Genomic DNA, 14,281 nt, shown 5'->3' with positions numbered 1-14,281 from the left:
TGGGCCGGTCCCGGCGGCAGCAGGTTGGTTGCCAGAGCCTGGGCCATGGGAATTCCCGTTATAAACCCCCGAGGGGGGCGGGGCGGAGCCCGATGGCCCTGATTGACGGGCCGAGAGGCCCGTAGCAGCCGCCCCTCTGGCAGGTGAAAACCAATGGGAGAGAAGATAGAGGGGCGGCTCGCGGTCACCGCACCCCCTCCACCCCCCAGAGGAGAGACGCACAGTTGGTCCCCTCCAGTGGGCTCGGGCAAGAGGGATGGAGAGGAACTTTCGGCCCGCCCTGCTGTCCGAGGAAGCCTAAGAGAGCGGCAGCAGCCGTAACCTACCAGAACGCCCACCCAGCTAACAGCAATGCCTTAGGCTCCTATAGATTTCAGCACAAGAGTTTGAGCTGCCACAACAGCCCAGTGAAATAGACAGGGAAAGTCTCCTAGCCCCATTTTTCTGATAAGGGTACTGGGGCACAGAGGCGCCAAGACATCTGCTTACCCGCTGTTTCAACACCAAGAAAAACTGGGAAGTCACTGGATGATCCCTACAGGGTAGGCTGTTTCTGGCGTTGGGAGTGGGCACATTAACTTCTTTCAAAGAAGCTTCCAGAAGGTGACACCTAAGTCCTACAGCAGTTGTCCCAGGACCGGAGAAGTGTCAAAGAGACAAGGTGAAGCCCTGCTTGGCATCTGCCTCCTGGGAGGGCCCTGTGGGTGTGGAATAATGGCCCACCAGTGGCCTGTGGTGGATCTGGGATTGGAACCCAGGCATTCTGGCTCCCGGCCTTGAACTGGAGGGCCAAGGGATAGCCTCTCTGTGGCCTGGGAGAGGGGGTCAAAGGGGCCAGCGTCTCCTGGTGGGGGAGAGGGAATCTGTGGATGCAAAGACCCCAGAGATGGGTCAGAGGAGGGAGGGGAGACCTCTCCTGGGTGCCTGACGCACTTGGATAGAGCAGCGCAGCAAAGGGTCCAGTTGGATGTTGAAAGGTTCTGCCCAGGGTGGTCCCCAGAGGGCCATCTTGGGAATAGCCAAGCATCATACCAGCTCCAAACCAGTACATTCGCCCAGGGGAACCAGGTTTCTCTTTTTGTGTGGAGCACAACCCTTAGAGTTTACTCCCGTTGGTATGGACCACCCACTTCACAAGAAAAAATTCTTTTCCCGACCAGACTAGAAACAGCACCAACGCTTAACTCCTCCTCCTTGTCTGGGCCTGCGAGGCCCCGACAAAGGTTAGCTCTGCTCCCCTACGACTTCCCTCCTGGGTTGTATGAACAAGCTTCTCACCCTGTAGTCAGTTATTCTTCCAGAGAGCAAACCTGGCTGCACCACTCCCTGCCTAAAAGTCTTCAACTCTCCCCAGCACCCTCAGATCAAACAGCCTGAAGTTGATGCCGGAGCACTAACAGCGTACTTGTAGTTCTCCAAACAAAAAAAATGAAGAACACCTCTAAGAGAACTGCCTAGCTTCCTCTGCTGGGACACAGTGCAGTAGTCAGACCTGCTCTCTGGAGCTGGACAGGATGGGTTCAAATCCTGGGTCTGCCACCTAGTGGTATAACCTTGCATGAGTCACTTCACTTGTCTGGGATCCAATTTTCCCGCTGTAAAAGGGATAAAAATACCATCCACCTCATGATTTGTTTTCGGGATTTTTAAAAAAGATGGAGTATATAAAGCCCTTAGAATGATTACGTTGAAAGTATCACCATCTGGCAAGTAGTAGATAGATTCAACTTCACAGGAAGTAAACGGATACTCCATGAGATTGTGACTTGCCTGCCTTCATTTGGCTGGTGAATGACATTCGAGATTCAAGCCCAAGTTTTCAGAGTCTAATTCTGCCTCTCCCATATGATGACTGTAATGGCCCATCTTTTTAAATATATGTGTGTGTGTGTGTGTGTGTGTGTGTATATATATTAATTTAGAGAGGGAGAGAGAGTTAGAAACATCCATGATGAGAGAGAATCATTGATCGGCTGCCTCCTGCGTGCCCACAATGGGGATCGAGCCCGCAACCCGGGCATGTGCCCTGACTGGGAATTGAACCATGACCTCCTGGTTCATAGGTCACACTCAACCACTGAGCCACGCCGCCTGGGCTGCAATGTCCCATGTTAAAAGCCATAGGATTAGACATTCCCCGTGTGCTGCTTGGGAATTTCTTCAGTGCCCTGCGAGGGAACTGAGACTGCTGAGCTTCACTGAGCTCCAGGGAAAGAGCGTGGAAACAGCAAGGGTCAACCCTTCCTGGAAACGGCCCTTGCAATCTGGCACCCTGGGAACTCGCCCAGCTGGACTCGGGACACTCGTCCAGTACTCCTGCGCCGCACGCAGCACTTACATCAATTCCCGCGTGCCCACCTAAGTGTTTACCCAACCAGGGCTCGGCAGGGTGGAAATGTTACCGCTGGGCTCAGAAGCCTGACGGGTTTGTCCTGACTCTACCACCTGGTTATCTGCACCCCCATCAGGCTGGTCAACTTCTTTCTGTTGCTGGAATTATTGAGAAAACTGTTGGAGTAAGTAAATATGCTTGAGATGGCCCCCCGTCTCTGGCAGCACCGACTGCCCAGGGAAAAGGCACTGCAATAGTCCTTTCCATCCATAACACCACATGCTGCCTTCCAGCCAGACTGCTTACTTCCAAGTAGTCTCTGGTCCAAAAGACTACATTATTCTGGATTGCAACCATGTAGCTCCGTTTAAAATATGAGCGAGGGCTTTCCAGTTACTTTGCTCAGCAAGTATTTTCTTTCCCTCTGGTTGGCATGCGGGGCCTGTTGAAACCATGGCCATCATTCAAATGATGCATTTTCTTCTCCCGAGTCCAGAAAAGGTTAGAAATTCCAGAGGACTGTTAGTCCCAAACAGCGTCGCTTTGCCAGGCTCGATCTTTAGATCCAAGCAAAGAGTGAAATTGACAAGTTTCTTCTTTCCCTGGAGGCCAGGCTTATAAATAAATCTAGCTATCCCAGCATCTGGTCTGTCCAGTTTCAGCCATACCTCTGGTCCTGTGGGACTTCTATTTGCAAGGGGGTAGTTCAGTAGAAGAAAAAGAATACTTTATATCCCGTATTGAGGCCTAAGGGCCTCACATATTTAGTACTAGCTAGGAATGCCCATTTCAAATAAGTCTGTTTCTGTATAATCCAGAGGAAGCTTGCCTTGTCCTGTACACAGGAATAAAACCTCCCCGTTCATTTTAACAAGCACCTTGATGCATCTCCTTCTGTGCCCAACACATGCCCATCATTACGAGGGACCTTTGGATGCACACCCTGCCCTCTGAGAGGTTACAGTCTAATTAAGAACACACAGCAGACAGATACTTGGGGACCACATTTGAGAGCAAAGCCTGAGATGTGTTACAGGCACTCAGAGAGCGGGGGCCCACTATAGAGCCAATGGATAGGGAAGGTCTCATGAAGAAGGTAGATCTGGAATGGGGCTTTGGAGAAAGGGGCTCCTATCATATAAATACACCTTGATTTATGTTTGCTTCACTTGTGACAACAGCCTTCAACAGAAAAAGGTGAGTTGCATCTAAGGTCCGACTCTTTTAAAATAAACTACTGAGCTCAGAAGCCTGGGACACCAAGAATCCTGGGTTCTCTTTCCGGGTTTATAAATAACTTGCAGTAACACTTGGCATTGGCTGGGGGAGTTATTATTAGTCCCATTATGCAGAGGAGGTTCACCCACAGAAGTTAACCTTACCAGGTCAGTCCTTAAATTTTAGATATGCATGACCACACACACACACACACACACACACACACACACACACACGGTGATGGATGTGTTAATTAACTCAATGGGGGAGTCAATTCACACTGTACACACATATCAAACCACTTTAAATATCTCAGTTTTATTTGTCAGTTACACCTCAATAAGGATGTAAATATGCATGACAAAAATAATTATAGTGACAATTTAGAAGCTTATTTCTCTCTTTTGTACCCAAACTCCCTTCACAGTATAGTGTAGTTCCTTCTAACCTAGGGTCCTCTAGTATCACTCTGTCATTCTTAATGAGCAGCTTCTGCCTCGTGGTCCAAGATGGCTGCTCAAGTCTAGCCATCACATCTGTTTTCCAGTCAATGGAGAGGGAAAAGGGTAAAAGAAGAGCATGCCTCTATTTTTTGTTGTTGTTGTTGTTGTTGTTGTTAATCCTCACCTGAAGATATATTTTCATTGATTTTTAGACAGTGGAAGGGAAAGGGAGAGACAAAGAGAAACATCTGGTGAGAGAGAGACCCATCGATTGGTTGCCTCCTGCACTCACCCCAATCAGGGCCAGGGAACCTGCAACCAGGTACGTGCCCTTGACCGCAATGGAATCCTGGGCCTTCAGTCCACACAGGCCGATGCTCTATCCACTGAACAAAACCGGCAAGGGTGAGCATGCCTCTGTTTTTAAGAACACTTCCCAGAAGTCACATTTAATTTTATCTATTGGCTAGAACGTAGTCATATGACCACATCTACCTTCAAAGAAGGCTGGGGGGTGGGAGAGGAATGTTCTTAGCTCAAATAGGCCAAAGGTATTCAGTAAAAATCAGGGTTTATGCTGCTAAGGAAGAATAAAATACTGGGACCACTAGAGTAGGGGCTCGCATTATGACATCTTGAGTTGCCAAATGAAAGAACCATGGACAATGCAACGGAGTCCAGAGGGTTCAGTGTGGCTTCCCTCTAGCTCTGCACGTCCAGCTGAAAAATACTAATGGTCTTAGAGCCAGACACCCAGACTCTTTTGTTTCAGATGTAATTGACATATAACATTGTATTTGCCCAAAGTGTACAACATAATGATTTGATATTTGTATATATTACGAAATGGTTACCACAATAAGTCTAGCTAACATCTGTCACCTCATAGTTACAATTTTTTTTCTTGTGATGAGAACTTTGAAGATCTACTCTCTCAGCAACTTTCAAATATACAGTACAGTATTGTTAACTGTATAGTCACCATGCTGTACATTCTATCCGCAGAGTTTATTCGTCCTATAAACTGGAAGTTTGTACCTTTCGACTCTCTTCACCCGTTTTGCCACCTCCATCCGCCACCTCTGACAACCACCTAGCTGTTCTCGGTATGAGCTCAGTTTGTTGTTGTTTTGTTTTATTTTTAAATGTCACAGATCAGTGAGATTATACTGTATCTATCTTTTTCTGATTTATTTCACTTAGCATAATGCTCTCAAGGCCCATCCATGTTGTTACAAATGGCATGACCTCTTATTTTTTTATGGCTGAATAATATTTTACTGTATATGTATGCCACATTTTTTTATCCATTCATTCATCAATGGACACTTAGGTAGTTTCCACATCTTGGCTATTGTTAAATAATGCCGCCAAGAACATGGGTGCAGGCACCTTTTCAAGTTAGTGTTTTGGTTTTCTTCTGATAAATACCAGCAGCAGAGTTGCTGGATCACATGGTAGTTCTATTTTTACCCAGACTATTGATACCACAAAAAATTTACTTCTGGTATTTCCCTCTTTTAGACACCTTGAAGTGGGAGGAACCAAGAACATACTCTGACAAAGCTCAAGCCACATGGTGCCAGGGTGGCAAGAAAGGAGCCTCTTAAAGAGACCAGTGGTCAATTATGATCACCAAGAATAATGCACATCTTTGTGAAGATATTCTTGGCGATCTTCTGTATTCATGTTTCTATTACTTTCCCCTCTTCCACCTACCGAGGAATCTCTCTCTTCATTCAGTTACTTTTCTGTGACCCGGTTTCAAAATTAGTAATAGTAGTAGTAGTAGTAGTAGTAGTAGTAGTAACTAGGAGGGCTTAGCAAATGCCAAATATGCAGACCTTAAACACACACTCTGGCATTTACTCTATGAGGTAGGTGCCATTATTGTCCCCATTTTACTAAGAAAGGAACTGAGATTTTGGGGAGGCTACATACCTCACATAGCCAGAAACAACTATCAGAACAGAACTTGAACCCAATCTACCTTGTGCTACCAGCAGCTGAACTTTTTTGCTAAGCACTTTTTCTATGTGTTCTCATGTCCTCACGCCCAGCCTGTGGAGTCGGTATTATTAGTCCCATTATGCAGATGAAGAACTGAGGCTTAACCACAAAGATTAACCTTATCAAGGGTGGTCCTTAAACTTTACGCACACATCACAAGTTTTGGCATCCTCTTAAATCTATTGGTTTTAAGAGTCAGAAGCATATGCTATATTTGCACTTGCTAGTTTGTGTATTACTGAAGGCTGAGTCCTGTTTCCATGTGTATGGGTTTTCCGCACTCACCTGCTTTGATTTTCATTTGTGGGCGTCATTGGTTTGTATTGTTTACACTGAAGCCCAGGAGGCAAGGAGCCTTTTCCATGTCTTCACAGTTGGGTCCTATGAAGGCCCAACTGTGTAATCACCACTGTTGGGTACTCCACAGAAAGCATTGCTAAAAAGACCTCTTTCATGTAAATCATCCAAATCCATTGACACTGAGACAAACTAGTCAATCAAACAAATGTCATTGCATTCCAACAGTGTACCTAGATTGCACTAGCCACTGGGTACACAATAAGAACAAAGGGAGAAGGTGATTAACCTCAAAGAGCTTACAGTTTAGTGGGAAGACAGACATTATGCAACTAATCCTATATAATAAAAGCTTAATATGCTAAGTATCCAGTCATCCGGTCAGCCATTCAACCAATCAGAGCGTAATTTGCTAATGATATGCTAAGGCCAATCAACCACTCGCTATGACGTGCACTGACCACCAGGGGGCAGATGCTCTGACTGGTAGGTTAGCTTGCTGCTGGGGTCCAGCCAATCGGGACTGAGCAAGACAGCCTGGACACACCCTGGAGCCCTCCTGTGGTCCCTCCCCGGCTGGCCAAACTCCCATGTCCCTCCCTGGCCCCAATCATGCACTGGTGGGGTCCCTTGGCCTGGCCTGCACCCTCTCGGAATCCAGGATGCCTCAAAAGATGTTGGAGAGCCTGTTTTGGCCCGATCCCACAGGCCAGGCCGAGGGACCCCACTGGTGCACGAATTCGTGCACTGGGCCTCTAGTTATTAAACTAATTACAAGTGTCCACAGAACTGCAAAGATGTACAGGGTATTTGGGGAGTTATTAAAAAGATGCCTATCTCGGTCTGGAGGGTTAACTTTCCTGAGAATGTGATGTTTAAGCTGAACAAAGAGAAGGGGGAAAGCATTCTGGGCACAGCAAACAGCATGTGCAAGAGCTGGAGAGAACATGGAAGTAAATTTTCGACTAACAAGATCACTCTTATCCCTTTAACTCTCAGTAGTTCAGAAAAAAAGAGTTACACTATTTACCATCTGGGTCTGATGGACTCATTTCATGTTTTACTATATTAGCACAGAGACAAACCAGTCAAACAAATTTTATGTTTTTTTAATAGTTTATTGATTTTTCAAGAGAGGAAGAAAGAGGGAGAGAGAAACATCAATACGAGAGTGCAACATGGATAGGGGCTCGAGCCTGCAACCCTGGCATATGCCCTTGACCAAGAATCAAGCCTGCAACTTCCCAATGCACAGGATGATGCCCAACCAACTGAGCCATACCACCCAGGGCTATGTTTTTATAGCTTTAAGTCATTTTACAAATAATTTACAGAAGTAGGAATAAAGGGATACTATATTCATTATCTATTGCTACATATCATTAGTCTAAAAACTTAAAACAACAAACATTAGCTCACCATTTCTATGGATCAGGAATCTAGGAATGGCATAGCTGGGTGGTTCTGGCTCAGGGTCTCTCATGAGGCTGCAATCAGGGCCAGCTTCATAGGCGTGCAACCTATGTAGTCACAAAAAGTCTCACATTTGGCTTAATCCTCTGCTGTTGATGTCTTGACATTTTTTTAAAAAATATATTTTATTGATTTTTTTACAGAGAGGAAGGGAGAGGGATAGAGAGTTAGAAACATCGATGAGCGAGAAACATCGATCAGCTGCCTCCTGCACACCCCCTACTGGGGATGTGCCCGCAACCCAGGTACATGCCCTTGACCGGAATCGAACCCGGGACCCTTTGGTCCGCAGGCCGGTGCTCTATCCACTGAGCCAAACCGGTTAGGGCGATGTCTTGAAATTTTTAATAATTTTTTAACAAGGACCCCCCATTTTTGTTTTCCTCTGGACCCCATAATTTTTTAAATATATTTTTATTGATTTCAAAGAGGAATGGAAAGGCAGAGAGAGATAGAAACATCAATGATGAGAGAGAATCATTGATCGGCTGCCTCCCGCATGCCCCCAAACTGGGGATTGAGCCCTCAACCCAGGCAGGTGCCCTTGACTGGAATCAAACCCAGAACCCTTCAGTCTGCAGGCCGACACACTATCCACTGAGCAAAACCAGCTAGGGTGACCCCATAATTTAGGTACCCAGTTCTAGTTGCTGCCAACCTATCAGCAAAGGATTACCATCATCTATGGCTAGAAGACCCACTTCCAATCTCAGCCATGTGGTTGTTAGCAGGCCTCTATTCCTCACTGGCTATTGGCTGGATACTTTCATTCTTCTCCACACAGGTCCTCGCAATAGGATAGCTGGCTTCTGCCCAGAGCAAGTGATCAATGAGAGAGGCCAAGATGGAAGCCAGTCTTTTATAACTTAATCTCAAGAGTGACATACCATCACTTCTGCCATATTCTATTTATCACACAGACCAACCCTGGAACAAAGTAGAAGGGGAATACATATGGGTGTGAATACCAGAAGGCAGGGATCAGTGGGAGCCACCTTGGAGGCTGACTAGCACACACAGTGAAAATCAACTTTGTTAGAAATGTTAATAAGAATTTAAATATAACCCGGCCAGTGTGGCTCAGTGGTTGAGCATCAACCCATGAACCAAGAGGTCACCAGTTCGATTCCCAGTCAGGACACGTGCCCAGGTTGCAGGCTGGATCTCCAGTACAAGGTGTGCAGGAGGCAGTCGATCAATGATGTTTCTCTCTCATCGATGTTTCTATCTCTCTATCCCTCTCCCTTCCTCTCTCTCTAAGAATCAATAAAAATATTTTTTAAAAGAATTTAAATATAATAAACCCAAAATTTTATTCTATATTTTCCTAGTTTTGATGGCCATCATCTTTGCTCCATAATTATAAAACATTTTCATTTTCAGATTGATAAACATAATATCTTCAATCCATTTCATGTTTTTATTTCTACATTATCTATTTCCTCTTTGTATACACACCTGCCTTCGACATTCGACTATCACAAACCACTTCAAGTAAATGTTGGTGCACAAAAGTCTAAACGATCACTTTTGTTTTTGTCCAATATCTTATCGAGGCAGCAGTGGTAGCAGCTGTTCAAGTTCCATCCTGCAGTCCAAGGACAACAAGAAGAAAGATGCTGACATGTGTGAGTGAAGTAGGGAGCAGACAAAGCAGGTACTAGTGGAAGAGTGGTCCTTGGAGAAGCCACCATGCCATCTGAGGTACAGAGGAGACGCTTCAGGCAGAGACTGATATTGAAGAGCAGTTTGGCTAAAGAAATACTCTCCGAGTTCTTGGGCACATGTATAATGATCGTTCTCGGATGTGGCTCTGTTGCCCAATCCGTCCTCAGTCGCGGAACTTCTGGAGGAACCCTCGCTGTGAATGTTGGCTTTTCAGTAGCAGTCGGAATGGCCGTTTATGTGGCTGGGGGTGCCTCTGGTGGCCACATCAACCCTGCTGTGTCTTTTGCAATGCGTCTCTTTGGACGGATGAAATGGTTCAAATTTCCTTTTTATGTGGGAGCCCAGCTCTTCGGAGCCTTCACAGGGTCCGCAATCCTCTTTGGTGTTTACTATGATGCATTTATGTCCTTTGCTGATGGAGAACTGCACATCGTGGGAGAAAATGCAACAGCACAGATTTTTGCAACATACCCAGCTCCGTATCTGTCTCTGGTAAATGGGTTTGCAGACCAAGTAGTGTCCACCATGTTCCTCCTCATGGTTATCTTTGCCATCTTTGACTCCAGAAACTGGAGCGTCCCCAAAGGCCTAGAGCCCGTTGTCATCGCCCTCCTGATTTTGGTCCTTACTACCTCTTTGGAACTGAACTGTGGTTGTGCCATGAATCCAGCTCGAGACCTAGGTCCCAGGCTTTTCACTGCTTTGGCGGGATGGGGGTTTGATGTCTTCAAAGCTGGAAATAACTTCTGGTGGATTCCTATCGTGGGCCCTATGGTTGGTGCTGCCATGGGAGGCCTCATCTACGTTCTTTTCATTGAAATCCACCATCCAAACCTGAATCCAGACTTTGAGGCAGAACAACCGAGGACAAACTAGAGAAACATGAGTTTAGTGTGGTAATGTAGCGGCGTGTTTAGTTCTAAGTTTACAATTGGCTGAGCTGATGTTCTCTTCAGGAAAGATGGCATCCAGGTGTCTATATATTCATGAGACTGGGGTAGATCTTCCCAATTTTCTCTGCTAGCCATTTGGGACACTTGATTGGAAAAGCATCTGAATAATGTTTTGAAAATACTGACCTCTTCTCTACCAGTTCCCCCTGCCTTCAGAGTAACATGGACTGTCTCGTGAAACAGACTTCTCTCCACCCTGTTTATTTCATTCTTTCATGTGAATTTTTTTTGCTGAGTGAGCACTGATAACTTGAGACTTCAACCTTGGACTTATTTGGATAGTCTCAACTGCATTATCTGTATGAAATAGCATCACCAAAGCCTTATTTTCAAACCCATAAAGGTTACATTCTGATTATTAAAAATAAAAAGAAGGAGGAGGAGGAGGAGGAGGAGGAAGAGGAGGAGGAAAAGAGGAAGAAGAAAAAGAGGAATAAGAAGGAGAAAGATGCTGGAAAGTTGGCCAAGAAAGACAAAGACCCAGTGAACAAATCTGGGGGCAAGGTCAAAACAAGAGACATGGTCCAAAGACAAAGTTCGGGACAAGCTCCATAACCTAGTTTTGTTTGACGAAGCCACATAGGACAGACTCTGTAAGGAAGCTCCCACTGTCCGCTTATTATAATGCCAGCTATTGTCTCTGAGAGACTGAAGACCCCAGTTCCTTGGCCAGGGCAGCCCCTTCAGAAGCTCCTTGGGAAAGGACTTATTAAACTAGTTTCAAAGCACAGAGCTCAAATAATTTACACCAGAAACACCAAAGGTGGGGATGCCCCAGCTGCTGGTGAAGATGCAGGAACAACAGGTCCCATCAGCTATACATTTTGAGAAATAAAACATCATTACATTTAAAAAATGTAAAATATTAAAGAATATTGTCATATGTCTTCTTAGGAAAACAGAAAGGCTTAGATTCTTGTCATAAAACGTTGTATAATTAAGTTCATCTGGTTGAGTAACTGCATGAAAATACCATATTTCCTCTTTTTCCTTAAAAACATATTCTTAATTTATTGAAAATCATCTAGGATATCATTGTCTAAAGATTCATAGGCTAAGATTTCTTTTACACAATCAATTTCACCACTATCATTTGCTTATATTCTAGAGTGCTACATTAATCTTCTGGTTTATGTAATACTGTAATTATGAAAACTCATCCTCTACCACTCTTTGCCATTATAGGGAGAAAAGGAAAAATTTGGCCTTTTCAGTTGTATCAAATGAAACTAAAAGCAGACCACAAAGATGATGTCTCCAGTTTTCTTTTATATCTTCTTGAAAAATTATATAATACTTTAGGCAGTGAATTAAGAAAACTGGAGGATGATAAAATACTGATGATTTACTATACTATTGCCTCATCCTTCTTGATAATTCCATCGTTCTTCAGTTTTCTTACTACTTTAGTCTTTTTCACCATAGTTGGGAATAATTGATGAATAATGATAAAATCATTCTTAGGAAGACAAAAATAACTGTTTCAAGACACAAGAAAAAATAAGATCACTAAGATCTCATATCTTACATTTATAAGAGAGTTCCAATGCACTCATATCGTAACTGCAAGATAGAATGAGTTTTATTCTATCTTTTAAAAATAAGTAAATATTGTTTTTGTGCTTTGGAAGATATCTTAAAAGCCAAGAAGTAGTAACGCTTTACAAACATGCCAAGTGCTTTAGTCTAGCCCCTTAGACCACTTGGTCATCCTGACACGTTTCAAGTGCTTTAAAAAAATCAACTAAAATTGGGCCCAGTGGACCCTGGATGGAATTAACACAACCGATCTACTGGATTTGGGAGAAGTGGCACCACTAACATGACCTGAAGCTGACACTATTCCTGCCTCACCCACATCCCCTCAGCCCACAAGCATCCTTGCAGCTCCCTAAACTCCCAATAGCTCATCTTTCTGCCTGCGGGCTTCCTTTGGCTACAGGTGCCTGCCTGCTCATCCTATGTGGAGGGTTGAAAGTGCCTGGAAGGTCATACCCCCAGGAGCAACCCTCACCCAATGAGGAATCAAAATGAGTGGGTAAATCCAACTTCTTCACCTCACCCCCAACAAGACAATGCTGAGGTGTGCTCCACCGTCTTTTGATGAGTCCTCAACAGGATTAGGCCCTCATTGCCCACAGCAGTAGCCATCTCCTTAATAAATCATTAGCTATATGAATGAAAAGGGGGCCACATACTAAACCTGACAAGCTCAGGGGAGGCCTGTATGGCCTCACTTACAAACTCAGAGACCTAAAGCAACCACATGGGATGGTCTGAAGCATAAAAATCCCTAACTAAAAGTGGGTTATGGCAGATAGTCACATTCTGGGCCTGTAGCTTCCTTGACAAGGGTGGATCTTTACCTTAAGTGAGCCTGTCTACTGCCTTTTGAATCTAAGATAATATACCTTTGAAATATCAGAGTAGTAGTCTCCTTTTTCAGACCCCTCAAGGCAGAATTGAGATACCAGAGCATGAAACCACAGAACCACTCATTGTGATCTTGTTCCCCACATACCATCACTATGTGTTGCACATCTTAATTATTAACTATCCCAGACCCACCAATGTAAAAGAAACGTGTCTCTCCATTTTACTTTTTATCCAATGCCAGAGATCCCCACCCCATGCTTTCTCCCGCCCCCGTAAGCTATCCCCAGTGGATTTCACGTGACCCTCCTCTGATTCTAATGTATAAAATATGCCGAAAAACTGCCAATCTCTAGAGCATTTGCTCACTCCATTGAGATTTTGCTTTCTGGCAATTGTTATCAGTTTGGCTCCAATCAACTCATAAAAATTCTCTACAGGTTTGGACTTTTCCTACTTGGGCAGTGGCCTTGTCTCCTTTCCCTGCTGCACTTCCCCACTGCCTTGCTGTTTCCTTGAATCACCTCCAAATACACTACAAAATTTCCTGTTTTAGAATCTGCCATTGAAAAATAGAGCCTACACCAAGACGCAAGGTGAAACCACATAATAACGCAGCTGCAGCTCCCAGAGGCATTGGTGGGGCTCTTCTTGCTCTACCTGGAGGCCTCGCCAGGATTGCCGTCAACACAGAACAGAGAAAAGTGGGCTGACGCAAGCAGGCCAAGCAGTAAGGAGACTCATTAGTGGTGGTGGACTGCAGTTTAGGAGAAATAATGCTTGTAGAGGTCATTAGAACAAGTTCTAAAACCATCAGAAGTGCTTTCTCCAATTGACAAAAAGTTGGAATGGGCTCCCGGTGGGTGGCAGATGGACAGTCTGGTCTCATTTAAGAAACAGCTTGGGCAGTGAATAACCCTGGGCGTGGAGATGGGGGGCTTGGATTCCAGTCTAGGCCTCTCTGCCTTCAATTGACGCCTCTACCAAATAGGGATAATAAACTTCACCAAGTTGCCTGGAGTAATAATGGAAATCATGGGTTGTAGCAGAATGCTAGGTGTTTTCCATCTTCTTTAGCAAGATAATTTGCCAGCGACCTTGTAGTATAGGCAGGGCAGAAACTCATCTCCAAGTCTTGTTTTAGAAGAGGCACTGAGTCCCCTTTAGTCAAGTAAATGAGGGCTCTGTAGGCATCTGGGTCCTGGGAAAGAGTACAGCAAGCCCTGCTTTGTGCTGGACGCAGCTTTGCTCCTTTAAAGGAATGTGGCTCCCAGCTTTCCTGGAGCTCGTTGCAACCTGGGAATGGCTGTGTGAGTGAACTGGGACATGTGGACAGCGGGGACCCTGGGGCTCAGGTCTCAGGGAGAGGGATTGTGTGTGGCTGGGGGTGGGGAGAAGGCACCTCCCGTGAGGCATTTCAATATCTACAACAGCAACAAGATCAGAAGATTCTGCGCCCCCTCTCTCCCCCCCCCCCCCCCCCCCCCCCCCCCCCCCCCCCCCCCCCCCCCCCC

The 14,281-nt window shown here is 45.2% G+C and overlaps 1 protein-coding gene and 1 pseudogene across 5 annotated transcripts in view; one reads left to right on the top strand and one right to left on the bottom strand.

Moving 5' to 3' along the window:
- SMOC1 (SPARC related modular calcium binding 1) overlaps positions 1–14,281 on the bottom strand; it is a 218,000-nt gene that overhangs the window by 136,258 nt on the left and 67,461 nt on the right. The window lies entirely within an intron of this gene.
- LOC102245058 lies at positions 9,402–10,355 on the top strand (annotated as a pseudogene).

The sequence above is a fragment of the Myotis brandtii genome, unplaced genomic scaffold, assembly GCF_000412655.1.
Source record: "Myotis brandtii unplaced genomic scaffold, ASM41265v1 scaffold536, whole genome shotgun sequence".
NCBI classification, from domain to species: Eukaryota; Metazoa; Chordata; class Mammalia; order Chiroptera; family Vespertilionidae; genus Myotis; species Myotis brandtii.
This window is presented reverse-complemented; position numbering and strand designations above follow the sequence as displayed.